Below are 27,883 nucleotides of genomic sequence, written 5' to 3' on the forward strand. Positions count from 1 at the left end.
TTACAAAACATTTTTAAAACCTAAATGATGCTAAGAAGTGGGTGGAGATGGAAAAGAAGTAGGCAGTACAGATGTTTTTCTTTTGAACTAATCTCTGCATCAGGAGGGCAAGACGTCCAGCTTTCCATTACTAGTTCCTGGTTCAACAATACAGATTTAGCATTCAATCTGTGAATAGATTTTGTGGATTAAAAAAAAATGAGGATGCAAATAGAGTGAGGCCCTTAGAGATTAAAAACGGTCAAATGGTTTTGTCTTTGTTATTCGGGCTTAAATTACAGTGATTTGGTAAGCAGAGATTACTCAGTTTGTAATCAGAGGAAGGAGTTAGCTGAACTCTTGTTTATTTCTTTAACCCAGAAGACGTTTTAGTAAACATGTGACTTCTTTACAATCTCCTGGGCTTCAGAAAAGCCTCGGATTTAGCGGACGATTTATGGGCACGCCTCCCCCTACTGGGCAGGATCTGCAACTGCATATCTTATGGTCCCTGCCGACCAAGGTGGCCGATGGTGGTGGGGGGCGCCGGTGGGGGCCCCTGGAAACAGAAATCTTGAAGCTCTAACTCTTGTTAAGGAGGCGGGGAAAAGAAAGATAGGGGTGTGTGTGTGTGGTGTGCGTGTGCGTGTGTGTGTATGTTTTCTACCAGACTGGAATAATATTTCAGATAAAAGCATGGAAGTTAGCAAAGAAGACTTTAACTGAAGGAGAGGTATTATGTAGGAAAAATCACCGGACTGCAGTTGGAAAGCTGGGTTGGAGCTCCTTGCGGAAGAGTTTGCGTGACAAACTACAAAGCGGGGAGCCACTGAATCTACTTTTGAATAGAGGAATTCACCTATTTACCTCTCCGCTGACCCGTGTTGAGCCCTTCCCACTAGTCAGCAATTTGCTAAGTGCTGTGCACCAGGCAAACCTAAAAATCACTGGATCCTGACTTCAAGCAGCTTAGAGTCTAGTCATTGATATTAGATATGTATATAAGTAACCATAACGCCAAATAAAAAGTGGTGTATCATGTGAAGTAAAAACCGGGAAGCAAGAGGGATTGCTTCCTGCAGGGGATGAGAGCAAACGTAATAGAAGATTTTCAGGTGAAGGGAAGATTGATCTTTGCGGTAAGAATGTACTGAAGACTGTAGCAAGAGAAGCAACTTAGAAGCTACCAAGATTTTTTGTGTATCATCTTATATTGAATATATGCAGTTTTATAATGTAAATATTTGGATTGCTTATATGGATGGAATAATACATACAATGTATGTGAATAAACACGTTGTGTATTCATAGAATGGAATACCAGTTTATAGCTATAAAAAGGAACAACTACTGATTTGTGCAACAACATGGATGAATCTTCCCCCTCGTTATCCTGAGTAAGACAAACTGGAGGCAAAAGAGGAAAGCCTGTATGATTCTGTTTATAGGTTGAAGTTCTTGGAAATCAGATCAGGGGTTGACTTGGGTGTGGTGGTGGGGTGTTGATTGAAAATGTGCAGAAGACACTTTCTAAGGAGATATTCTATGTTTTAAGTGGAGCATTGGTTACATGGATAACTATATTTGTCAGAATTTATCCATTTCCTCTTAAAATTTGTGAATTTTGTTGTGTACATTGTAGTACAGTAAAGCTTATTTAAAAATTAGGAAATGATAATGCATAAGAAGTTAGTGTGGTCAGCAAGGTCCTTAATTTGTAATTGATCATTTCGAGACTGTGTTAATTCAGGAACTATGTTAAAATAGTTTAGTAAATATACTCGCTGTAATAAAGAATTGTGTTTCTATGCAGAACAAAACAAAAAGAGATAAGGTGGATAAATTGAGTCAGTTTCACATATTTCTTGAAGGAGTGAATGGAGAGAAAGAAGTAAAAGAAACATATAAAGAAAGAAATGACAATTAGTAGAATTTTCTTTCTAGAATTGGTGAAATACATGATTCCCCAGATACAGAAAGCACAATATGCACCAACTAGATAAATAAAAATGCTTATCTCCATTTGTACATTTAATCTACTACAGAAAAATAAGAAACAGTGGGAATTTCAGTGGAAATAAAAAAGAAACTGACAAAACTAGAGAGCTAGAGACAATTGAGTGGTAATGTGAAGATGGGAAGACTGATCAATAGTTTTTCCGATCAAAACTTTCTCCAATCATATACTTCCTGAATATACCCAAATTTTATTATTTATGGTACCTTTATTTGAAAACCAGAGTCAGGTTTTCTCTGATCTTGGCTGGGAACAGAAGCTCATGCCTGTAATCCCAGCACTTTGGGAGACCAAGGCAGGTGATCGCCTGAGGTCAGGAGTTTGAGACCAGCCTGGTTCACATGGTGAAACCTCATCTCTACTGAAAATACAAAAATTAGCCAGGTATGATGGTATGTCCCTGTAGTCCCAGCTACTTAGGAGGCTGAGGCAGGAGAATCTCTTGAACCTGGGAGGTGGAAACTGCAGTGAGCTGAGATTGGGCCACTGCATTCCAGCTGGGGCAGCAGAGTGAGACTCTATCTGGAAAAAAAAGAAGAAAGAAGAAAAGAAAGAAGAAAGAAGAAAGAAGAAAGAAGAAGGAAGAAGAAAGAAAGAAGAAGAAGAAGAGGGGGAGGGGGAGGGGGAGGGGGAGGGGAGGGGGGAGGGGGAGGGGGGAGGGGGAGGGGGAGAGGGGGAGGGGGAGGGGGGGAGGGGGAGGGGGGGAGGGGGAGGGGGAGGGAGAGGGAGAGGGAGAGGGAGAGGGAGAGGGAGAGGGAGAGGGAGAGGGAGAGGGAGAGGGAGAGGGAGAGGGAGAGGGAGAGGGAGAGGGAGAGGGAGAAAGAAGGAGAAGGAGAAGCAGAAAGAAAGGCAGAATTAGGTTTTCCCTGATCTCTAAAAAAAGTCACTTTTTCAAATGAAGCTTGAAAGAGACTGGAAATTTTATAAAGCGAGTTTTAGTAGGTCTGAAGAGCAGTTTGATTTTCTATGTAAGTGAAAATTGAAAGGATATTCCTTGACAGGCAACATTTCCTACAAAAATCTTGCTATAGAAATAGATACAGTGGGAGATTTTGTTTTCTTCTATATAGGAAACATAAAGATGGCAAACATTCTATAAACTAGGAAAGATGTTATAAAAATGGAATTGTGATAAAAGATCACAAGTAGATTTGAAGCTGCTTAAAATAGAATAGGGAACCTTGCCATGGGTTGATGGTAATGGAAATACTTTGCTTTGGACATCTGATTTTATTATTCTATAATCATTTGCATAATATCTGCTTAAGCCATGCATTCATGTGTGTTGCACTCAGATTTAAGGGATAATTTTGTTTGCTATAAATAGACAAGAAAGGAGAATAGGAAGAGATGAAGGAAGAACAAAGCAGAACAATGAAATCAGGGATCCGTATGGATCCTTATGCCTGCCTGTGTCTGCGTCCTTGTCTTTATTTAGTCCTGCCATTGGCAGGCAGCCCAGAGACCACAGGTTCAGTTATTAAGCAAATTCCTCACCAATGACTCTGAGAAGGGATTTTGGTTATGTCTAATCTGGAAGAAATGTGGTAATTTCCATTCAACTGTCAAAGCTCTGCCGAGGTTAGGGTGCCCATCAAGGCCATTCAACATTCTAAAACAGAATCTCTTGTCTTCTTTTCTCTGAATCAACAAGAGTTTCAGGGCACAATCTGCCTTGAACTGATCAAAAGTGTATGGAGTTAATTTCTCTTCCCTGAAAAGGGCAGCTTGTTTCCAGATATACAATGTGGGCTAAGAGGGAGAAGTTCTGAATCCTGTGTGAACAAGCTCCCATAGATGCCATACCATCTCAGATTTTTATTTACTTTCTATTCAAGATTTCCCCTTCCATTGCTCATCAGTCAATGGTGTCCTTGTAAGAAATTTACATAATTATATTATCTGCTTGGTGACAAGAAAGAAGTGCATAAGCAGTAGGGCAAACCCTTTAAAAAGTGTACTTCCTGGCCAGGCGCGGTGGTGCATGCCCGTAGTCCCAGCTACTTCGGAGGCTGTGGTGAGAGGATTGCTTGAGCCCAGGAGTTCTGGGCTGCAGTGTGCTACGCTGTTCGGGTATCCGCATTATGTTCGGCATCAATATGGTGACCTCCGGGAGCCGGGGACCACCAGGTTGCCTAAGGAGGGGCTCAGTTCAGAAATGGAGTAGGTCAAAACTTCCCCACTGATCAGTAGTGGTATTGTGCCTGTAAATAGCCACTGCACTCCAGCCTGGGCAACATAGCAAGACCCTGTCTCTTATAAAATTTAAAAAAAAAGTGTGCTTTCCTTAGTAATGTAAAATATACCCTTGAATTTATTGAGATCTTGGACCAAAAATTTGGAGAAGCATCTTCTCATTAATTCCTATTCAGTGTTTTAGTGTCTGGGTTGTCCACTGTTCACTTGTATCAGTGAATGTGAACAAATGTCTTTTTCTTTTCTTTTTGCATTAAGTGAATATTTTAATTCCTTTAATAACTTTTTCACTACTTTTTGAGTTTTTAAATTGGTTTCTTTAGCGATTACCATATATATATTATCAGAAAGAACTTAAATTTATACTAACTTAATTCTAGTTACATATAAAAATGTTACTCCTAGCCAGGCACAGTGGCTCACTCCTGTCTGTAATCCCAGCACTTTGGAGGCCAAGGTGGGCAGATCCCCTGAGATCAGGAGTCTGAGACCATGCTGGCAAACATGGTGAAACCCCATCTCTACTGAAAATACAAAAATTAGCTGGGTGTGGTGGCATGCACCTGTAATCCCAGCTACTTGGGAGGCTGAGGCAGAAGAATCACTTGAACTCGGGAGGTGGAGGTTGCAGTGAGCCGAGATCGCGCCACTGCACTCCAGCCTGGGTGACAGAACCAGACTCCATCTCAAAAAAAAGAAAAAGAAGAAGTTACTCCTATAGAGCTTATATAGCTCTATTACCTCTTCCTCGTTTTGGGGTCATTATTGTTTTGTATACAATATAGTGCTATAATTGTTACTTTATATAATTTTAAATCTCAAAGAAACTGAGAGAAGAAAGAACAAGCATATATTCATAAAGTTTGTTATATTTACCTTCTTATTTACCAGTTCTGGTTCTTTTCATTTGTTTCTGTAGGTTCAAGATACTGTGTGGTATCATTTTTTCACGCTAGTATATCTTTACTTCCATTTACATCCTTTGTATTGTTATTGTTAAATATATTATAGGCCCAACATTACAATTATATGTATAACTACAGATATAGTTTTATATAATTACTTTTTAAATCAATTGAGAGAAGAAAGGAAAAGAAATATGCATATATACTCTCTTACATAATTACATAATTACCTGTGTGCACATTCTCTCTTTCTCTCTCTCTCTCTCTCTCTCTCTCTCTCTCTCTCTTGTGTGTGTGTGTGTGTGTGTGTGTGTGTGTGTGTATAAGAGGGTCGAATTTAAATTACCATTGGAGGTCACTTTCCTTTAGCCTGAGAACTTTCTTTAATATGTTCGTTAGTAATGGATTCTCTGAGTTTTATTGGGGAATGTCTTCATTTTGCCTTCATTTCTGTAAGATAGTTTTGCTGGATACTGTATACTTGGTTGTCAGTCTTCTGTTCAGCACTTTGAAAATATCGTCTACTACTTTCTGGATTCCTTTGTTTCTGATGAGGAGCCAGTTGTTAATTTTGGGGGGTTCCTTTGATTGTGACAAGTCATTTTTTTTCTTGCTGCTTTCATGATTTTTCTCCTTGCCTTTGTCTTTCAATATTTTTACTACAAAGTGTCTGTCTGGGTGCAGATCTCTTTGCATTTACCCTACTTAGAGATTGCTGAGCCGCTTCTATTTTTTTTAGAGACAGGGTCTTGCTATGTTGCCCAATCATAGTGCATGTTGTCTTGAACTCCTGGCCTCATGTGATCCCCCTCTCTCAGCTGTCCAAGTAGCTGGAACCAAAAGCACTGTTAAGTTCCTTACATGCATAGATTAACATTTTCCACCAAATATAGGAGGTTTTCAGCCATTATATTTTCAGACATTTTTTGCTCCTTTTTCTCTCTCTTTTCTCTTTCTTACACTCCCATTATTTGTATGTTGATGTCCCACATTTCTCTGAGCCTCTGTTCATTTTCTTTTTTCTTTTCTTTTCTTTTTTTTTGAAACAGGGTTTCACCATGTTGGCCAAGCTGGTTTTGAACTCCTGACTTCACGTGATCCACCCACCTTGGCCTCCCAAAGTGCTAGGATTACAGGTGTGAGCTGGCCTATGGCTTTGTTCATTTTCATTCGTTCTTTTTCTTCAGATTGCATAATCTCTATTTATTTATCTTTAAGTTCATTGCTTTTTTCTTCTACTGGTTCACATCTTCTTTTGAGCCCTTGTCAATTTTTTCATTTAAGTTATTGTTCTTTTCAACCCCAGAATTTCTTCTTAAAAAACAAATTTTTTCACATAGGGAGACCCCCATCTCTATAAAAAATAAATTAACTTGGTTTGGTGGTGCATGCTTTGGACTCAGCTACTTGGGAGGCCAAGATAGGAGGATTGCTTTGAGCCTGGGAAGTTGAGGCTACAGTGAGCCATGATCATGCCTGTGCACTCCTCTCTAGGTGACAGAGTGGTTTCCTGTTTCAAAAACAAAACAAGAGACTGAGTGCAGTGGCTCACACCTATAATCCCAGCACTTTGTGGGGCAGAAGTGGGTGGATCACTGAGGTCAGGAGTTTGATTCCAGCCTGACCAACATGGAGAAACCCTGTCTCTACTAAAAATACAAAATCAGCCAGGCGAGGTGATGTATCCCTGTAATCACAGCTACTCGGGAGGCTGAGGCAGGACAATCGCTTGAACCCAGGAGGTGGAGGTTGCAGTGAGCTGAGATTGTGCCATTGCACTACAGCCTGGGCCACAAGAGGGAAACTCTGTCTCAAAAACAAACAAACAAACAAACAAAAGACATTTATTGATATAAATAAATGATATCAAAAATGTATTGATATTCTCTGCTTGATGAGACATTGTCATCATACCCTCCTTTACTTTTTAAAGTATGGTTTCCTTTAGCTCTTTAAGCATATTTGTAATGGCAGTTTTGAGGTCTTTGTCTGTTATGTGACATTTCATCTTTTCATTGGCAATTTCTGTTGCCTGCCTTTTCCCCCATGTGTATGGGTCCCACTTTCCTATTTCTTCACATATAGCATAATTCCTTTTGGAAAACTAGACATTTTTAATGTCTTGTAGTAATTCTGGATATTGACTTCTTCTTCCAACTTCAAAGCTTATTGTTTGCTTGCTTATTTGTTTAGTGTCTTGGCTGAACCTTTTTTTTTTTTTTTTTGAGGCAGAGTTTCACTTTTGTTATCCAGGCTGGAGTGCAATGGCATGATCTCAGCTCACCGCAACCTCCGCCTCCTGGGTTCAGGCAATTCTCCTGCCTCAGCCTCCTGAGTAGCTGGGATTACAGGCACGCGCCACCATGCCCAGCTAATTTTTAGTATTTTTAGTAGAGACGGGGTTTCACCATGTTGACCAGAATGGTATCGATCTCTTGACCTCGTGATCCACCCGCCTCGGCCTCCCAAAGTGCTGGGATTACAGGCTTGAGCCACCGCGCCCGGCCCTGGCTGAACCTTTTTAAGTAAAGTCTACTTTCCCTGCAGTGAGAAGTCTCTAATGTCAGAGAGCAGAGCCTTGGTCATGTATGTAGTCACCCTGGGTTGGACAGTTTTATCAGGGATCTCTTTGTCATTTCTCCTAATTTCTTAGTTGACTGTCTCTGTTGGTATCACATTCATTTGTAAGATTCCACTAATAGCTGGCTCATTGCTCAGCTGTTTTTACAATGCTTTGTGGTATAAATTGCTCCACAGTTGGATCCAGTTAAATGTGGATCTCTTTTCAGGGACGGTTTTTGAGGCCAGTCTTTGGAGTTTGTTATTCCCTCAGGAGTGCTGATATTAATGTCTCTTTTCCAGATTTTCTCTGGGAAACTAGCTGGCCTCTGGTATAGTTTTTCTCTATCAGGAAGCTACCAGCTTCCTCTTAATTGCTTACCACCAAGACCTCCATTGTTTTTCAGAATATCCTTAGGCCTCAACTTCCCTACCTACTATTTTTTAAAAAGTCAGTCTTTTGGGGGAAAGCTTCAGAGCTCCGCTTTATAGCCTGCCTCTCCTCCTTGGCAAAATCGCTGAACAATGACTCCAGAGCTGTTGGCAGGGGCAGTGGTGTGCTCCTGAGTGACCTTCTGCTTTAGGGATGGGCTGCTGGGTGGGGGTGGGCGTGTGAGCCTCTGGTCTTCTCAGTTTGCCTTTTTTGGTGTGGACTTCTGACCCATGAGCAAACTGGGATGAAGGAAAGTGGGACTCTTGAGTTCTCAGCCTGCTTCACTTAGGGTAGAGCCCCTGCCCTGCTTATGAAGGGGGGCTTGGTGAAGAAAAGAAGCCCAGGAACTCTCAGTCATACTTGGAATTCAGGCTCTGCAACAAGACCTGGGGGCAGGAATGAGAAATGCTGGTGGCCTGCTGCCTCCTAGGAAAATACTGTAGCCACTGACTGAGAGCTGAGATGAGGGTGAGCCCCATCTTCCTGGCCACACCCACCTGGAATAGAGCTTCCAGCACTTTGGGAGGCCGAGGTGGGAGGATCAGCTGAGGTCAGGAGTTCAATACCAGCCTGGCCAACATGGTGAAACCCTGTCTCTACTAAAAATACAAAAATTAGCTGGGCGTGGTGGTTCATGCCTATTATCCCAGTTACTCAGGAGGCTGAGGCAGGAAAATTGCTTGACCCCAGAAGGCAGAGGTTGCAGTGAGCTGAGATCACACCACTGCACTCCAGCCTGGGTGACAAAGCGAGACTCTGTCTCAAAAAAAAAGAAATAGGGTCTCGCTCTATTGCTTAGGCTGGAGTGCAGTGGCATAAATATGGCTCACGGCAGCTCAGCCTTAAACTCCCACTTAAGCTCAAGTGATTCTCCCACTTAAGCTGGGACTACAGACACATGTCACTGCACCTGGCTTTTTTTTTTTTTTTTTTTAAGAGTTGGGGTTTTGTTATGTTGCCCAGGCTGGTCTCAAACTCCTGGCCCCAAGTGATACTCCTGGCTTGGCCTCCCAGAGAGCTGGTATTACCAGCATGAGTCACCATGCTCAGCCTGTTTTATAAAAAATACTTTTAGTCCATTTTGATGGTCGTACTGGTGAGTGTGTTCATGATGCTTACATTGTTATTCTGGAAGTAGATTACCCGACAGTCTTTAATTATAAAATTTGAATATTAAATAACAATGACAATAGCAGTTAAACCTGTCTCTGCAGCATTAATCCTGTCACTAAAAACAATTTGAGGTTGCCTTATTATTTCACACCAAAATTTTGCATTGATTTAGGTCAAATCATGGCACTTCGAACAATTATATTTATAAAGAATTACCTAACAATTATGAGACAAGTGTAAACCTGATGCCTATGCGTTTATAAATAAGTTTAATTATAGCATTAACAATTGTAGGCATTTTCACACATTTCTTGGGCTATTAAGATAAACAATTTAAGGAAGAAAAATGGTAGTTTTTTAGCCAGGCGTGGTAGCGTGCTCCTGTAATTCCAGCTACTCAGGAGGCTGAGGCAGAAGAATCACTTGAACCTGGGAGGCAGAGGTTGCAGTGAGCCCAGATCATGCTGCTGTACTCCAGACTGGGCAACACAGCAAGACTTCGTCTCAAGAAAAAAAGAAAAATGATAGTTTTCTTTCATAATTCCTATGTGTCTTTCCTAGTATGATTTCTTCTTTGCTCACTTTGAAAATAACTTACCAAATTATCTTAAATGGCGGTTGCCAGGATATTGTTCAAATTTTCATAAAGAATTAGACAGGGATGGGCATGGTGACTCACATCTGTAATCCCAGTACTTTGGGAGGTTGAGGTGGGTGGATCATTTGAGGTCAGGAGTTCAAGACTAGCCTGGCCAACATGGTGAAACCCTGTCTCCATTAAAAACAAAAAATTAGCCAGATGTGGTGACACATGCCTGTAGTCCCAGCTACCCAGGAAGCTGAGGCAGGAGAATTGCTCGAACCAGGGCGGCAGAGTTTGCAGTGAGCCAAGATCATCCCATTGCACTCCTGCCTGGGTGACAGAGGGAGACTCTATCTCAAAAATAAAAAAAAAGAAAAAGAAAAAGAAAAAGAAAAAACAACGTGGAATTTCAAACTCTTTAGTGGCGGCCTCATCCGAGGTCTGTCCTGTATCCTGGACAGGGGATCCCCATCAGCTCTCCTAACAAAGGCTGATCAACCATCAACCTCTGGTCTACTTTACATATATAAGGTTGTTTCTCCTATTGAGCACAAAGTTTCTGCTTGCACCTTTTTTTTTTTTTTTTTTTTTTTTTGAGACTAGTCTCCCTCTGTTGCCCAGGCTGGAGTGCAGTGGCACAATCTTGGCTCGCTACAGCCTCTGCCTTCTAGGATCAAGTGATTCTCTTGCCTCAGCCTCCTGAGTAGCTGGGAGATGGGGTTTCACCATGTTAGCCAGGATGGTCTCGATCTCCTGACCTTGTGATCTGCCTGCCTTGGCCTCCCTGGGATTACAGGTGTGAGCCACCGTGCCTGGCCTCTTCTTGCACCTTTAAGTGACTCAGTGCTAAGCCTGTCTTCTGAAAAAGTCTAGATCAATTTTACCTTCTAAAGATGAACATTGATATAGGACTGAGCATGTAATTTTTGAGTATTCACAGATAAGAGAAAATCTATTAATGAGCAGGCTTTTGACTGCAGTAAACTGCTCTCAGACCGAGTGTGGTTTAAGCAGTGAGGTTTATTTTAAGATCTCATTTTCTAAGAGGTCTGGGGACAGGTGGTTTCAGAAATGCAGCTCAAGGCAGCTTCTCTATCCTCAAGATTATCACATGACTCATGTACCCCCAGGCATCACTTCCTCCAAAATAAAGTCTAAAATCAGGGACTAAAGAGACTTACATTCCTTCCTTCCTTCCTTCCTCCCCCCCACCCCTCCTCTCTCTTTCTATCTTTTCTTTCATCTGGCCCTGTCACCCAGCCTGGAATGCAGTGGTATTATCAGAACTCACTGCAGCCTCAACTCCTAGCCTCAAGCAGTCTTCCCTTCTCAGCCTCTGAAAGCAGTAGGATTATAGGTGTGCACCACCACATCTGGCCTTGGATCTTCCTTTTTTATCCAGGACTTTTTAACCCGCTAAGAGTCTTAGCAGAAGACTCTTCTTTTGTGTCAGTGGCCAGGACTGGAGCACCTGCCACTCCTGAATGAATCACTGTCCAAGGTAGATGAGGATATCATGATGGGTTTGGAGTTATGGTAATCAATACTCAGCACCCGGGAGAGGCACACTGTTGCCTCTTACCTGGACAAAATTGGGATTTGGCTCCCAGAAACAAGAGGAGAATGGTTGTTGGGTAGGCAACTCACAGTGGCTACCACAACAACTTAATCAAAATTTGAAAATCAAGGCCAGGTGTAGTGACTCACACCTGTAATCCCAGCATTTTGGAAGGCTGAGAGAGGTGGATCGCTTGAGCCCAGGAGTTTGAGACCAGCCTGGGCAACATGATGGAACCCCATTTCTACAAAAAATAAAAAAATTAGACAGATATGGTGATGCCCACCTGTAGATTCAGCTATTGAGGAGGCTGAGGGGGCAGGATCACCTGAACCCGGGAAGTGGAGGCTGCAGTGAGCTGAGATTGCATCACTGTACTCCAGTCTGGGTGACAGAACCAGATCTTATCTCAAAAAAAAAAAAAAAAAAAAAGGAAAATCAAGTTGTATGACTGGTGGATGTCTTTTTCCTAATAGACCCTGTGCTAAAGTATGTTTTCAAAGAAAAATCCATTGAGATACATTTTATATACCATAAAACCCCTCCATTTAAAATGTACCATGTTTTATCATATTCATAGCCATGTGACTGATTTTAGAACATTTCATCACATCAACATTTCTGGAGAAACCCCGTACCTATTAACAGTGATTCCCCATGCTCATTCCTTCCTCCCTCCTTCGGCTCCCTTATCCACTTTCTGTCTATGAGTTGATTTACACAAATGGAATCATATAATATGTGATCATTTGTGACAGGCTTGTTTCACTTAGCAAAATGTTTCCCAAGGTTCACTTATATTGTAGCATGTTTATTAAGTATTAACACTACTTTATTCTTCTTTTATTGCCAAGTAATACTCTATTAAAAAAAAAAACCCTCACATTTTTAATCTGTTCATCAGTAGATAAGCATTTAGGTTGTTTCCACTTTTGGGTTTTTATGAATAATCTTGCTGTTAACATTTGTGTGCAAGTTTTTGTGTGAATGTGTTTTCAGTTCCCTTGGGTTCCTAGGAATGGAATTGCTGAGTCATATGGTACCTCTGTGTTTAGCAATTTCAGGGATTGCCAAACTATTTTCCAAAACAGCTGCACCATTTTACATGCCCAGCAGCAAAGAATGAGTGTTCCAATTTTCCTACATATTCACAAATACTATTATCTTTTTTTTTTTTTTTGAGACGGAGTTTCGCTCTTGTTACCCAGGCTGGAGTGCAATGGCGCGATCTCGGCTCACCGCAACCTCCGCCTCCTGGGTTCAGGCAATTCTCCTGCCTCAGCCTCCTGAGTAGCTGGGATTACAGGCACGTGCCACCATGCCCAGCTAATTTTTTGTATTTTTAGTAGAGACGGGGTTTCACCATGTTGACCAGGATGGTCTCGATCTCTCGACCTCGTGATCCACCCGCCTCGGCCTCCCAAAGTGCTGGGATTACAAGCTTGAGCCACCGCGCCCGGCCACTGTTATCTTTTTAATATTAGTCACCATATAGGGTGTGAGGTGGTATTTCATTGTCATTTTGATTTGCATTTCTCCTATAACTAATGACTTTAATAATCCCTTCATGTGTTTGTTGGCCATTTGTATATTTTTTGAGAAAGAAATGTTCTTTTAAATCCTTTGCACATTTAAATTGTTTTGTCTTTTTATTGTTAGCGTCTAAGAATTCTTTATATATTCTGGATAGAAATTCCTTGTCAAATATATGGCTCATAAATATTTTCTCCCATTTGTCCATCGTGTTTTCACTTTCTTGATACTGTCACAAAAGTTAAAAATTTTAATGTAGTCCAATTTATCCATTTTGTCTTTTACTGCTTGTGCTTTTAGTTTGTATTTAAAAAGTCATTGCCTAATCCAAGGTCACAAAGATTTATTTCTATTCTTCCTTTGGAAGTTTTAGAGTTTAAGTTTTCACTTTTAGTTCTGATTTGTTTTTAATTAATTAGTGTGTGTGGTGTGAGATAGGGATTCAACTTCACTTTCTCACATGTGAGTATTCAGTTGTCCCAGAGGCAACTGTTGAATAGACTACTCTTTCCATAGTAAATTATCTTCAAATCTTTGTCAAAAATAAGCTGACCATAAATGTAAGGATTTATTTCTGGTTCAGTTCTATTCTATGGATCCATATGTCTATCCTTATGCCAGTACTACAATGTCTTGATTACCGTAGCTCTGTTGTAAGCTTTCAAATGAGGAAATGTGTGTCCTCCAACTTTGTTTTTCTTTTTCATCATTGTTTAGCTATTCTGGGTGTCTTACATTTCCATATGAGTTTTAGGATTATTTTGTCAATTTCTGCAAAAGATCCAGCTGGGATTTTGATGGGAATTGCGTTGAATCAGTGGATGAATTTGGGGAGTACTGTCATCTTAACTGTATTAAGTTTTGGTCTATGCACATAGGATGTCTTTTCATTATTTAGATGTATGGTTAAGTTTTGCACTTCTTTTGTTGAATATCTTCTTGAGTATTCTTTTTTTATGCTGTTGTACATAGTCTTCTTGATTTATTTTTGGATTATTTCTAGCTATTGAATAAAAATACAGTTGATTTTTGTATGTTGATCTTGTATCCTGAGACATTGCTAAAGTAGTAGTTCTAATAGTTTTGTAGAGGATCTTTTTAAATTTTCTATATATAAGATCATGTCCTCTGAAAATAGAGATCATTTTACTTCTTGCTTTCCAATCTCAATGCCTTTCATTTATTTATTTTTTTCTTTTTTCTTTTCTTTTCTTTTTCTTCTTTTTTTTTTTTTTTTTGAGAGGAGTCTTGCTCTGTCACCAGGTTACAGTGCAGTGGTGCAATCTCAGCTCACTGCAACCTCCACCTCCCAGATTCAAGTGATTGCCCTGCCTCAGTCTCCCCAGTGGCTGGGATTGCATGTGTGTGCCACCATGACTGGCTGAATTTTTTTTTATTTTAGTAGAGACGGGGTTTCACCATGTTGGCCAGGATGGTCTCCATCTCCTGACCTCATGATCCACTTGCCTCGGCCTCCCAAAGTGCTGGGATTACAGGCATGAGCCACCGCGCCCTGCTGCCTTTCATTTCTTTTTCTTGCCTAGATGCTTCGGAAAGAACCTCCAGCACAATGCTGAATAGAAATGGTGAGAGAAAAGATCTTTGTCTCATTTCTAGTCTTAGAGGGAAAGCTTTCATTTTTTTTCCCCATTAAATGTTATGCTAGGTGTGGGATTTTCACAGATACTCTTTATCAGGTTGAGAAAGTTTCATTCTATTCCCTAGTTTGTTGTCAAAGTACCATGTAGCTGCCTTTTGTAAAATCGAGAAGTAAACAGAGTTAGTTTGTATTTTTCCTTCTCCTCTCCCCATCTTCTATTTTCCATTCAGTTTTCATTCACTCAAAAAGTGTTTACTGAGCTTATATTCAATAATAGAGTGATTTTGGCTGAGTGCAGTGACTCATGCCTGTAATCCCAGCACTTTGGGTGGCCAAGGCGGGAGCCTTGAGATCAGGAGTTCAAGACCAGCCTGGCCAACATGGTGAAACCCTGTCTCTACTAAAAACATAAAAATTAGCTGAATACGGTGGTGCACGCCTGTAGTCCCAGCTACTCAGAAGACTGAGGCAGGAGAATTGCTTGAACCAGGAGGTGGAGATTGTGGCGAGCTGAGACTGTGCCACTAGATTCCAGCCTGGGTGACAGAGTGAGACTGCCTCAAACAACAACAACAACAACAACAACAACAACAACAACAACAACAACAAAATGAAAACAATAATAGAGTAATTTTAAGAAGTTACTCAAGAAATTAGTTGTCTATAGAGTATGCTCTTTCCGCACCACAGGCAATGAATTTCTCTCTCCTCTCCTTTTCTTTCTCAGTAGTCTATGTTGAGTACTAATAATGTACTTAGTGTAAAGCTAAATCAGGGTAGTAGCACTAAGGGGAATTACCTTTCAAAACCTTCTCGAATTGATGTTTGAAACACATTTTCCAGTTAAGGAACTTCAAAACTTAGTAATAATCACTTAGGCTGCTACCTACTCTGGTTAAAGAGAATAAATTGGTATTTGATATGAAGATGCTTCCGCAAAGCGGTCGGTCACATGGAAGCTTTTTTAGCACTGTGTAGAGCAGGATCGCCACTTCAATCTGACGTTCAGTTTCCCATCTGTTTTTGTCAGCTAGCTTTTGAAACCATCTTGAACTTTGAGTATAGGTGTTATTCAACCTGGCAACTAAATAACCAGTGGCATAAACAAGATTGGCAAACCAGCTTCAATACGTCAGAGAGATGCCTTATTTCTTTTTGTCCAAACTTCTTTTAGAAAACAGATAATGCCACTTGAATGAAGTGATGAGGAGATTGCTACTCTGGGAAAGTTAGGGCGGGAGAGACAAGCTGTGCCGGCTCTCTGTCGGTAGACAGACCCTCGTGAGGGTCACTGGAAGATCTTGCCCCCTCCTGGAAATACGTGCTATGATCCTTGCTGGCCAGGAAATGTGGAAGGTGATGAGGTCCCCTCTTCAGCTGGTTGAGATGAGAAGAAGCCAGTTTGAATCTCACTGGGAGCATGGCAGTGGTTGCCCACAGGAGTTCTAGACACGGTGCCCACCCTAGAACCATGAGGAGGGAAAATGGGAGGGTCAGCACAGCCATCCTCCAACATTCTGCTTCATTTCTTACCCCAGGCATCTAGAGGTCTCCTAGGGCATAGGGATGAGACTTCAAAGTCACTGCCAACCAGAGCCAATGAGTGTTAGGGGATTTTGGGGAGAAACATTCTGAAATCACACTTTCTAGATGTATGTTTAGGAGACATCAAATCATTCCACTTAAGTGAATGAGCTATGGAGTAAGACTGGTCAGTTCAAATCCTGGCTCTATCATCTAAGCCTACTGCCTGGCATACAGTAAGCGCTCAGAAAACAAAACCTGCTCTTAGAAGTGGGATAAGGCCGTCTTGCCTCTTTAAACAAGTGGAGCGCAATGTCTCGCCACTCTTCAGTCCCAACTCGAAAAGGGGAAAGAACCTTAAAAATGTTAGAATATAGGCTTAACCTACACATATCAATATTATTTAATAAATGCAATATGTGTTATTTATTGCAGTGCGAAAATGTCTACAAATTCCTATTGCACGTATATTCCTTTTCAGATAACTTAGGTTTGCCATAACCAGAACATTATGGATGGGAGTCTGTTTCCTATATTACATATATAACGACTATCTTATATTTTGTGATTTATTGACCATACCAGATTACTTCTACTGAAAAGGTTAATTCATGATACCAGTTGGTTTGCAACCAGAAATCTGAATTCCAGATGGCATAAAGGATTCTTCCTCTTAAACATGTTTTTATGATGTCTCTGATGTTGAAGGACTTTGAAATTAATCTGCATGACATTAGTTCCACCAGTTCTTTGATGAATTTTTTCTAATACTTTTTACACCACTGTGGGATAATTTATGTGTTTTCTGAGTTTTAAATGAGACCCTTGTATTGCTTCATGGGGCAGGACACAGATGCACATTTGCTGCCTCGCCAATTCTGATATGGTTTACATCTCATTTAAAGTTTCAACATTTGCGAACTATTATTCCACTTCAATAGTTGAAAAATCAAGTGCTGACTTCTCTTCTTATAAAAATAAAAATATAAATGACGTGCGTCATACTAGAAAAATCTAGAGGCCATTTAATGGGACCAGAGCCTTGTCATGAAGTCAAAATTGCTGTCATTATTCCTTTTTTTGTTTTTCGTTTTTCTTATCTAAGAATAGCTTCTTGCATATGCTGTGAAGACAAATTAAGAATGAGAAGCAGCCAGGCGTGGTGGTGCGTGCCTACAGTCCCAGCTACTCAGGAGGCTGAGGTGGAAGGATCGCTTGACCCCAGAAGTTCTGGGCTGTAGTGTGCTATGCCAATCGGGTATCTGCACTAAGTTCGGCATTAATATGGTGACCTCCTGGAGCCGGGGACCACCAGGTTGCCTAAGGAGGGGCGAACTGGCCCAGGTTGGAAATGGAGAAGGTCAAAACTCCCATGCTGATCAGTAGTGGGATTGTGCCTGTGAATAGCCACTGCACTCCAGCCTGGACAACATAGTGAGGCCCCCTTTCTTAAAAAAAAAAAAAAAAAAAAGAGGCAATGGAACATCTTTCCTCTTTGGAAATTCCCAGCTCCTGATCCACTGCTTTGTTTCAGTCTTTTGAACAGGGTTCCCTTTTATCCAGCAAAGATGGCAGAAGAACATCTATTTTTCATGAGAGCGTTTAAGAGGAGCTATGCCATCTACCCCCTAAAAAGGAATTACATTTGTTTTGTCACTGTTACCAAAGCTTCATTATTATGAAATTAGCTCCAATGTCTGCTTTATTGTCGTCTTCACAAGCCAGTGGGAGAGCTTTTACATTCTGTTCTTTTAGAGTGTGTGTTTTCTTACTTTTTAATTCACACACCTTTTGCCTTGTCTCATTAATGAGAGTATGAAATAAAAAGAGAATCTTCTGCTTTGTAGACAGTATCACCAGAGCTATCTTTAATGTCCATTTCTGTAAATAATCAGCCTTGCTCGTACAGGAGGGAAAAAAACTCAGGCTTTAGAAAATAAGGGTGTGTTTTAGTGAGTTCACTTTTATGTATATTTATAGGAGATTTTAAAGGCGTCAAAAGATCAGATTCTCAAAGTATAACATTTCCCATATCAGGCGTACATGCAACAGCATATTATTGACCGAGCATTAACTTTATAATTTTTCAATTTTTAACATCTTCTCCTTCTTTTTTGCTGGTCACATCTGATTTGAATGAAAGCGGAGAGCACTGTCACAAAAGAATTAACAGTGGCTCTTTCTTTTACCAGAAATTTGCTCAAAGTAAATCTATTGAATGATCCAGGAATGGTTGCATAACTGAGTTAATAGTTGCAAGCCAAGTCGTAACCGTTGTGCTATAATTCTAGATGCCTAGATGCATTTTTTTTTTTTGAGATGATGTTTCACTCTTGTTGTCCAGGCTGGAGTGCAGTGGCATGATCTCGGCTCCCTGTAACCTCCACCTCCTGGATTCAAGTGATTCTCCTGCCTTAGTCTCCAGAGTAGCTGGGATTACAGGTGCTCACCACCATGCCCAGATAATTTTTTTGTATTTTAGTAGAGACGGGGTTTCGTCATGTTGGCCAGGCTGGTCTCGAACTCCTGACCTCAGATGATTCACCCGCCTCAGCCTTCCAAAGCGCTGGGGTTACAGGCGTGAGCCATTGCAACCAGCCTCCGCAATCAACTTTCTATATACCTAGATGCATTTTTATCATAGGATTTGCTTTTCAGCTAAATGTTACTTAAAAAAAAGACTCCTTGGCTGCAAAGAATGCCTTAGTTAGTATAAGAAAAAATGTTTCAATATGTTAGCAAAAACATAAGAATATCTTTAGTGATTGGGAAAAACGAACAAACAAACTTATTTTTAGATTTAAATTGGAGAATTTGCTTTGGATCTAAGATTTGAGAACAGGTGTATTTGTTCATCTTGGGTTCTGTGGAAGACTAAAACCAGAAACTCAAAATACCCAGCGGAATTTATTCTCTTCTGTCTTAGAGCACAGGCAAGTGAAAACCCTTGCTAGGAAATTCATCCCAATTTTTACAGAATTGATGTTTTTCAGCTGACATTAGAGGCTGGTGATTATTCAAGCAATACCTCTCCATGCCACTTAAAATCCATGTACATTGAATATTTTGATAATTATTACAGTTGAAAAATAGTAGTACCATATGACCAGGTTGGTAAACAGAAAGGTTAATTAAGCATGCCATGATTATCAGCTTACTGTAAAATAAAATGAAACGGATGTGTATTAGATGCCATAATTGCTTTTATTCTGAGTCAGGATTTATGTTAGGAGTTTACAGGGTTGCGAGTCGCCATTATGAATAAGGCTATACATATTTGGAAGTGCTCTTTGATAGAGGAGTGGCATAAGGCACTACAACAACACGGTTTCCTGGCTCCAATTCTTTTTTTTTTTTGAGAGAGTAGGTCTTGCTCCGCCACCCAGGCTTGAGTACAGAGGCATGATCAGAGCTCCCTGCAGCCTCCAACTTCTGGGTTCAAGTGATCCTCCCACCTAAGCCTCCTCAGTAGCTTGTATTACAGGTGTGTGCCATCACACCCTGCTTATTTTTTATTTTTATTTTTGTAGAGATGGGATCTTGCTATGTTGCCCAGGCTGGTCTTGAACTCCTAGATGAAAGTGATGGTCCTGCCTTGGCTTCCCAAAGTGCTGTGATTACAGGTATAAGCCACCACTTCTGACTGGCTCCAATTCTTTCTGTCTTTGTGATTTCAGACGTGTTAGTTGGATCAGTTATCTATTGCCACTGTAAAGTTGTAAATGACCTCCAAAGTGCCTTACAGATTTTACATTACAATATTTCATTGCATTTTCACCACAGTGGAGTGAGGCAAGTACTGTTGTCCCAATTTTACTGATGAGAAAAATGGAGACTTAGAAAGGCCAAATAATAAAATGTTAGATTAGATGGCTGCTCAATGTCCACTCACATCCCTGATCTCCATGGGAGAAGTATGCTTCCTCTACCCCATATTTGCTGGGTGAGGGCCGTGGGACTAAATTTGGGGGAAGGAGTGTTAGGAGACAAGGCATGAATAGAAGTTTGAAATGTGCAGCTAATATCATACATCCATGGGTTGGCTTGTGTTGGTTGATCCAGGCTGTGCTCAGCTGGCTTGCGTTTAAGCTGTGAGCTAGGTACAGGCCTGCTCCATGGGCATGTTTTTCTCATAATCATGGCAGAAACACCAAGGAGCAAGCACAACCAAAAAGACGATCACATTTCAAACTTCTACTCATGCCTTGTCCACTAACACTCCTTCCCCCAAATTTAGTCCCACGGCCCTCACCCAGTAAATATGGGGTAGAGGAAGCATACTTCTCCCATGGAGATTAGGGCTGTGGGTGGACACTGAGCAGCCATCTAATCTAACATTTTATTATTTGGCCTTTCTAAGTCTCCATTTTTCTCATCAGTAAAATCAGGACAATAGTAATTGCCTCACTACGTTGTGGTGCAAATGCAATGAGATATTGTAATATAAAATCTGTAAGGCACTGGCCATATCAGTAGGAAATCCTGAGATGGTGCTGTTACCATCATCTAAAGAAGCATGACAGACCCATAGATCAGCGTGGCTGGAGCGGGTGTAAGGGATCATTTGACAATTTCAAATGTTTGGAAGAATTGTGAAAACAGTACAAAGAATATTAGTATGCATTTCGCACAGATTTACCAGTTGTTAACAACATTTTGCCACATTTGCTTTTTCTGAACCATTTAGGAGAGAGTTGCAGATTTCATGTCCCTTGATAAATGCTCCAGAGTAGACTCCTAAGAATAAGGAGAGTCTGTTACATAGCCACAGTACAAATACAGGATCTAGGAAATTCAACATTCATACAGTGTAATTGTCTACTAGAGTCTGTGTTTAGATTGCACCAATTGTTGCAATAATTTTGTGGCAATTCATGTGTCCCACCTCCCATCCTCACCTCCTTTCCCCACAATTCTGAGCCTAATCCAAAGCTCAAATTACCTTTTTAGTCATAATGATTTTTTACTTACCGTTAATCTGGACCAGTTTGTCAGCCTTTCTTTATTCTTCCTCTTATCCCTTTAAAAAAAAATTACAGGCCAGTTATTTGCTATCTGGCCTTTACTGTCTCTCAGTTTTTTTTTTTTTTTTTTTTTTTTTGAGACAGAGTCTTGCTCTGTGGCTCAGGCTGGAGTGCAGTGGCAAGATCTTGGTTCACTGCAACCTCTGCCTGCCAGGTTCATGTGATTCTCCTACTTCAGCCTCCCGAGTAGCTGGGATCACAGGCATGCACCACCACGCCTGGCTAATTTTTAAATTTTTAGTAGAGACGGGATTTCACTATGTTGGCCAGTCTGGTCTTGAACTCCTGACCTCAGGAGTTCCACCCGCCATGGCTTCCCAAAGTGCCGGAATTACAGGCGTGAGCCACCGTGCCCAACCTCAGTTTGCTTTTTTCTGATGTTTCCTCATGATCCCATTCCGATTATGCATTTTTGGACAAAACATTGCAGGAGTGGCATTGTGTTCTTCCCATCCTATCACATCTGAAGGCACATCAGTCATGTCAGTCTGTCTTATTGTTGGTGCTATTAACTTTGATTCCTTGATTAGGTGACATCTGTCAGGTTTCTTCCTTAGAAATCATTATGTTCTCCTTTGTAATTTATAGGTAATCTGCTGCAAAATACTTTGAGAATATAGAAATATCCTATTGTTTGTGACACACTCTACTTTTCACAGCCACTGATAATTCCTACTTGAATCAATTATTACCATGGTGGTTATAAAAGAGTGATTTTTCTACTTCTATTTTTTTCTACATTTATTAGTTAGCATTTTACTATGAGAAAGCGTGCTCTTTTTTCTCCCCCATTTATTTTTTAAATCAGTATGGACTTTCCCATTCTTATTTTATTCAATGGTTGCCAGGATAGGATGCATTATTTATGTTATATTTTGATGCTCAAAGTGTCCCCTATTTGGCCAGTAAGAGCCCCCGGATACAGGATCCTGTGTCCTTTTGATCATATCCTTACTTTCCTTACTTTTTGGCAAAACAGGTTGTTGCAGGCTCATGCTGTACTTTCTTGCTGCAGTACTGAAATTAGCCATTTCTCCTAGGAGCTCTGTTTTAATATGTTCTTTTGCCTTCAGGCTGAATTGTATTAATTTAGATGAAACTGTAGCCTACAAACTCAATAACTCAGGTTTAATAACATTTTCATGCGCACTCTCAGAAACTGTAAACCCAAACATATTTCACTGACTCTTACGAGAGAATTCCAAGTTGATGATATTATAACATATGATAATTTGGAAAATGGACTGATACATAAAAATTGCATTGTTCATTAATTGGCCACATCAAGTCATCTAAATCGTATTCATTATAACATAAAAGATGTGAACTGCAGGTTCCACCTTATACAAAACAGGTTCATAATTATCATATACTAGACACTAAGTTTTTTTTCCAGGAAGAAAATTGTATATGAATGGTGAGACATAGAGACCTTCAATTCCTGTATTTGCCATTACCTTTGTACATTAAAAAGATTCCAAAGCCCCTGCCAATGGTCTCTTTAAAAAAATCATAATCAAATAAAATGAGAATCTGGAGAGTCTCTTGACTGTTGTAGGAGAAGAATGTCATCTGTCTGAATGTAACATGGAACCTTCAGTGAATATATTAGAACAGAACTCGTGTGATAGTATCAGCCAGGAACACAATGGATATCCCTAATCTCTTAAACCTCCTACTAACACAACAGTCTTTTCACCATGCAATCTGTGTAGGAAGTGGGTTAGTCATTTAGGAACTGATGTTTTCTAACTCCTACTTGCCTCCTTTCTAGATTAGTGTTCAGTTTATGTTCCCACGGATGTCACACACAGCAAGTACTCCTTTCCTCTCGCATTCCTAGGATGCTGGCTTCTCTAACAAGAGGCTGTTTCCTTGGGCTTCTGTGAGGACCCGAACACTTCTGGTAGCAATCCATGCCCTTTCCTTGTGACTCCAGAGTTCCCAGATAGAAGTGGTTGGATGGAGCCAGGAACAGCAGGTAATTCCGGCTGAGGGGTGACCCATAGCATCGTTCCACCAGCCTCCCGCAATGGTGGGTGTGGGCTTGAACTTCCAACTTTAGTCTAAGCCGAGTGAGGAGAGGGCAGTGAGAGGGCTTGCATACCTGCCATTCCTTCCATGCCCGTAATGGTCCCTAAAATATCATTTGTTAGCCCCAAAACTGTATGAGACCCTCCCTCCTAGTGTTCTCCTTGCAACTGTCACAACATGATTAATCTGATTTGTAGTGTTATTTGTTTCCTCGTCTTATTTCCCTGCTCTCTAAATTTTTATGTAAGCACCTTGAGGCCAGGGATGTCTCTAGATGATCTTTGTATAAGTCATTGCATGAAGAAAATGCTCAATAAATATTTGTAGAGATTTTTTTTTGTCTTGTTTTTTTGAGACAAGGTCTCACTCTTTTGCCAAGGCCAGAATGCAGTGGCACAATCATGGCTGACTGCAGCCTCGAACTCCTGGGCTCAAGCGATCTTTCCACCGCAGCTTCCTGAGTACCTGGGACTACAGCGCGAGCCCACCCCACCCAGCTAATTTTTTTTCCCCAAATTTTCTGTAGAGATGAGGTCTCATATGTTGCCTAGGATGGTCTCCATGTCCTAGGCTCAAGCTATCCCACACCTTGGCTTCCCAAAGTGTTGGATTGCAGGCATGAGCCCCTGTGCCTGACCAATGTTCGTTAACTTGAAATTTGATTATCTCCTTTATGTCTAACATTCAGTTATGCAATACGCTCTTTTGCAGTTTTTTGCGAAACCATTTCTTTTTAACTAGGCAACACTCCAACTTAGACCCTCATTGCTCATGACTAATTGCATTGCTTTAAGAATGGTGATTAGGTCCTGGAGGTCACCTCAACAAGCAAGTGTATTACACACTCGAGAGTAAGGAGTGATGGCAGGTACCCTTGCAGTGCGGATCCAAGGCGCCATCAGTAACTGTCTGTTCTTGAGAAGCAGGGAGGTTTCACAGGTTCACCGATAGCACCTTTCTGAATCCAACATCTCATTTCTGGCCCTAACATATGGTGCATTTATTTATCTATCACAGTTTGATTAATTTTGTGACGTCTTTAAGTGCCAAACCATAAGTGCTTAATACGTTCTTATTCATTTAAATGAAATGAGAATTGGAGCTTTTCTTAAAAAGTAATAATGGTTGAGTATAAAGCAGAAATCTGAAGGCTTTGTTCTCTCATCTCATCATTCTTTGACCCTGTGTTGGCTTTGGCAGCCAAGTTCCAGAGGCTGACCATCGTGCTTGGAATCAAAGCTCTGCCACTTTCTGGCTGTGCTGTTGGTACAAGTTCCCAACCTCTCTCATCCCGTTTCCTCATCTTTAAAATGGGCATGAGTTGACCGGAGACGGTGGCTCATGCCTGTAATCCCAGCACTTTGGGAGGCCGAGGCAGGCGGATCACTTGAGATCAGTAGTTGAAGACCTTCCTGGCCAGTGTGTTGAAACCTCGTCTCTACTAAAAATACAAAAATTAGCTGGGTGTGGTGGCGGGCACTTGTAATCCCAGCTGCTTGGGAGGCTGAGGCTGGACAATCGCTCGAACCTGGGAGGTGGAGGTTGCAGTGACTGGAGATTATGCCATTGCACTCCAGTTTGGGTGGTAAGAGTGAAACTCTGTCTCAAAAAATAAAAATGAAAATGAAATGGGCATGAATAACTGTTCATTTGACCCACAACATTGCTGTGAGGCTTAGATCAGTCAATATGTACTAAAAGCTCACCACAGAGCTTGGCACGTGGCAGGCGCCTGTATCTGAGCTGTTAGTGAGGTTACGAGTTGTTCTGTGAGCATTTGTGCCAAGGCTTCTACCAGGAGGTATCAGCTTTTGGAGACCATTTTGGTTCTTTTCCTAATACTAAAAAGAGCTGAACGATCTGCTGATTGTGAAGAGGGGTAAATTAGCCCTTTGGGGCTTGGAAATATTTCTCGGCTGAGGTTATAGGTTTATAAAATGGAGTTCCCTCCCCTTGGGTCTCTGAGTTTCCAGTGGCCATGGCAGCTCCAGCTGCTGCCCCGTCGATGGACGAGCTGGCTTCTGGGAGGATGTGGGAGTGAGGTGAGTCAGGCTTTGGAGACATTAGCATCAGGGGACTCATGAAGAAGGAAGCCACAGGGGAGGACAACGAGAAGGAAGGACTGAGGTACCAAATGTCAGGCTTTTAGTAGAAGTGGAAGGACGCTGTCCATTGTGATTGGGAGCCTGAGCCTGTAAAGACTTAAGTGTACATTAAGCAGATGCCAGGATGTTACTCTATAAGGGCAGCAAGTCTCAGGGATGCTGTAAAAGCTCTTTCAAGGGGCCTCTTCCACCTATTAACATTCTGTAGCCTCCCTTTAGAGAGCCTTGTGACATCTTGCCCTGTGATTTCCAAATGTGAGCTCACCCATTCATCTCTCAGCAGATCCTGGGCAGCCAGGTGCAAACTCATACCCAAGGACCATGGAAGATATAATGGCACACAGAATGGTCTGGGGCTTCCTTTTGGCTGGCAGCCAAGCCCTTCTGCTTTCTCCTCTTGGGGCTGGGATGCTTTGCAATCTGTGGCCTGCCTAAGGAGACCAAATATCTGGGATACTGGAGCCCCAGATATTTGATGAAACCTGAAAGCAGGCTTTGACGTTTATAAGAGAAGCAAAGGCAGTTCTGCAATGAGTGCGTAGCATAGGTAATGTGTGGTCATTTATTGTATGTCTATTCCCATTTTTATAAGTGTTTACTTCTCTTTGACCTGTGATGCCTCAACACATTTTGTTTTAGCTACTTTGCTTCCTTGACCTGGAACCAACATCTCCAACACTGCACCAGTAATTAAAATCAAATATTGTCTCTCTTCTGGAAGAAAAAAAGAATCCACGTTTTTTTCACTGAGCAAATGGCCACCACATTTACCTTGATACTGCCAGCATTTCAGAACAACTGTTTCCTTCGCTTCATGTAACAGGAAGAAAATGAACATTTTACATTCGACAGTGGATTTGTGGAAAGAGTTCTAATTCGACAATGCTGAATTGTTAAAATGGCGTGGCATATGAATGATCTCATGTCACTAATACAAAATGAAAATCCCTGCAGGCAATTGCTTTTCCTAATTCCGTTTGATTTTCTGAGCGCAGATACCGTTATTCAAAGTACATGTGAAATCATGCACCTGGGCATATAAATTTGGCATGGAGTCTCCTAGAGGCCTGAGCTTGAAAAAGGTTTTGGGGAATTAGCATAATCCTAGAGAAGGCTTTGCCAACCCTATTGTCCATCATGGAGCTCAGTTCTTTTAAAGTGTCACATGAGGGAATTAGATTTTATTATCAAAATTTCTACTCTACAGACCATGTATTTGAAAATTATAATAGACAAAAACCAAACCAAACCAAACCCTAATCATGTGTTACGAGATGATTTGTAAGGTTTCTGTTAAGTTTTTCTTTTGGGTTTTTTCTACTTGTCTGGCATTGCAAATAAGCAGCACCAAAAACAAACAAAAGGCCGGGCATGGTGGCTCACCCTGTAATCCCAGCACTTGGGAGGCCAAGGCAGGCAGATCACTTGAGATCAGGAGTTTGAGACCAGACTGACCAACATGGAGAAACCTCGTCTCTACTAAAATACAAAACAGCTGGGCGTGGTGGCACATGCCTATAATCCCAGCTACTTAGGAGGCTGAGGCAGGAGAATCACTTGAACCCAGGAAGTAGAGATTGTGGTGAGCTGAGGTCGTACCATTGTGTTCCACCTTGGGCAACAAGAAAAAAAACTCCAACTCAAAAACATAAACAAAAACAGTAAAAACCTATCAAAAAACAAACAAAAAAAAGTCTCAGACAGTGGCTTGCTGCGCAAAAATAAAATCCAATATGCATGAAATCTAGAGAGGAAAGTTCCTTCCACCATCTTATGCTTGTTCTTACGCATGATTCATTCATTCATTCTTCATTTGGATTTTATTGTTGCTTTCTTTTTTTCTTTTTTCTTTTTCTCTTTTGAGATGGAGTCTTGCTCTGTCTGCAGGCTGGAGTGCAGTAACTCCATCTTGGCTCACTGCAGCCTTCACCTCCTGGGTTCAAGCTATTCTCCTGCCTCAGCCTCCCAAGTAGCTGGGACTACAGGCACACGGCACTATGCCCAGCTAATTTTTGTATTTTTAGTAGAGACTGGGTTTCACCATGCTGGCCAGGCTGGTCTTGAACTCCTGACCTTGTGATTCACCTGCCTTGGCCTCCCAAAGTGCAGGGATTACAGACGTGAGCTACCGTGCCCAGTTGGATTTTATTGTTGCTTTCTATGTGAGGCAGTTTCATGACCTATGATGGTGTGTGTCAGAATTTGGAAAGACACATTGAAGTCTTTCTCTGGTATTTCCTTTTCTTCTCATGCTAGGATCATATGTTCACATGCCCATGTGTTTGTGAGATCAGTGTCCTTGAAGGGGAAATAGGACCTGCAGGGTGCCAGGGGCAGAGGGAGGCAATAGTGACTACAATTGAGCCATGACACTCTGCCATCCAGCTGCAACCCACACAGGCCAAGGCTGGGATTCCTTCAGGCACTTTGAACCCATACTCAGCTATGGAAGATGATAGTCAACAGTGTGCTTGAATTTTCTAGAATGATCACCTCAATTACTTGCTTTGAATCACCACTGGGAATTCTAGCTATTTGCTTTTATGTACTTTCATACTGATGACCCATCCATCCTCTCAACAAGTTTGTTGCGAGTCCACAGTGTGCCACACATGTTCCAGGTGCTGGAGATGCACGCGTGGAAAACAAACCGTGGACACAGTCCCCGTCCTCCTGCTACAGAGGTGCTCGGTTAGTGTGAAGAAAGGCAGTAAATAAAG

Source organism: Saimiri boliviensis, chromosome 1 (assembly GCF_048565385.1).
Source record: "Saimiri boliviensis isolate mSaiBol1 chromosome 1, mSaiBol1.pri, whole genome shotgun sequence".
Lineage (NCBI taxonomy): Eukaryota > Metazoa > Chordata > Mammalia > Primates > Cebidae > Saimiri > Saimiri boliviensis.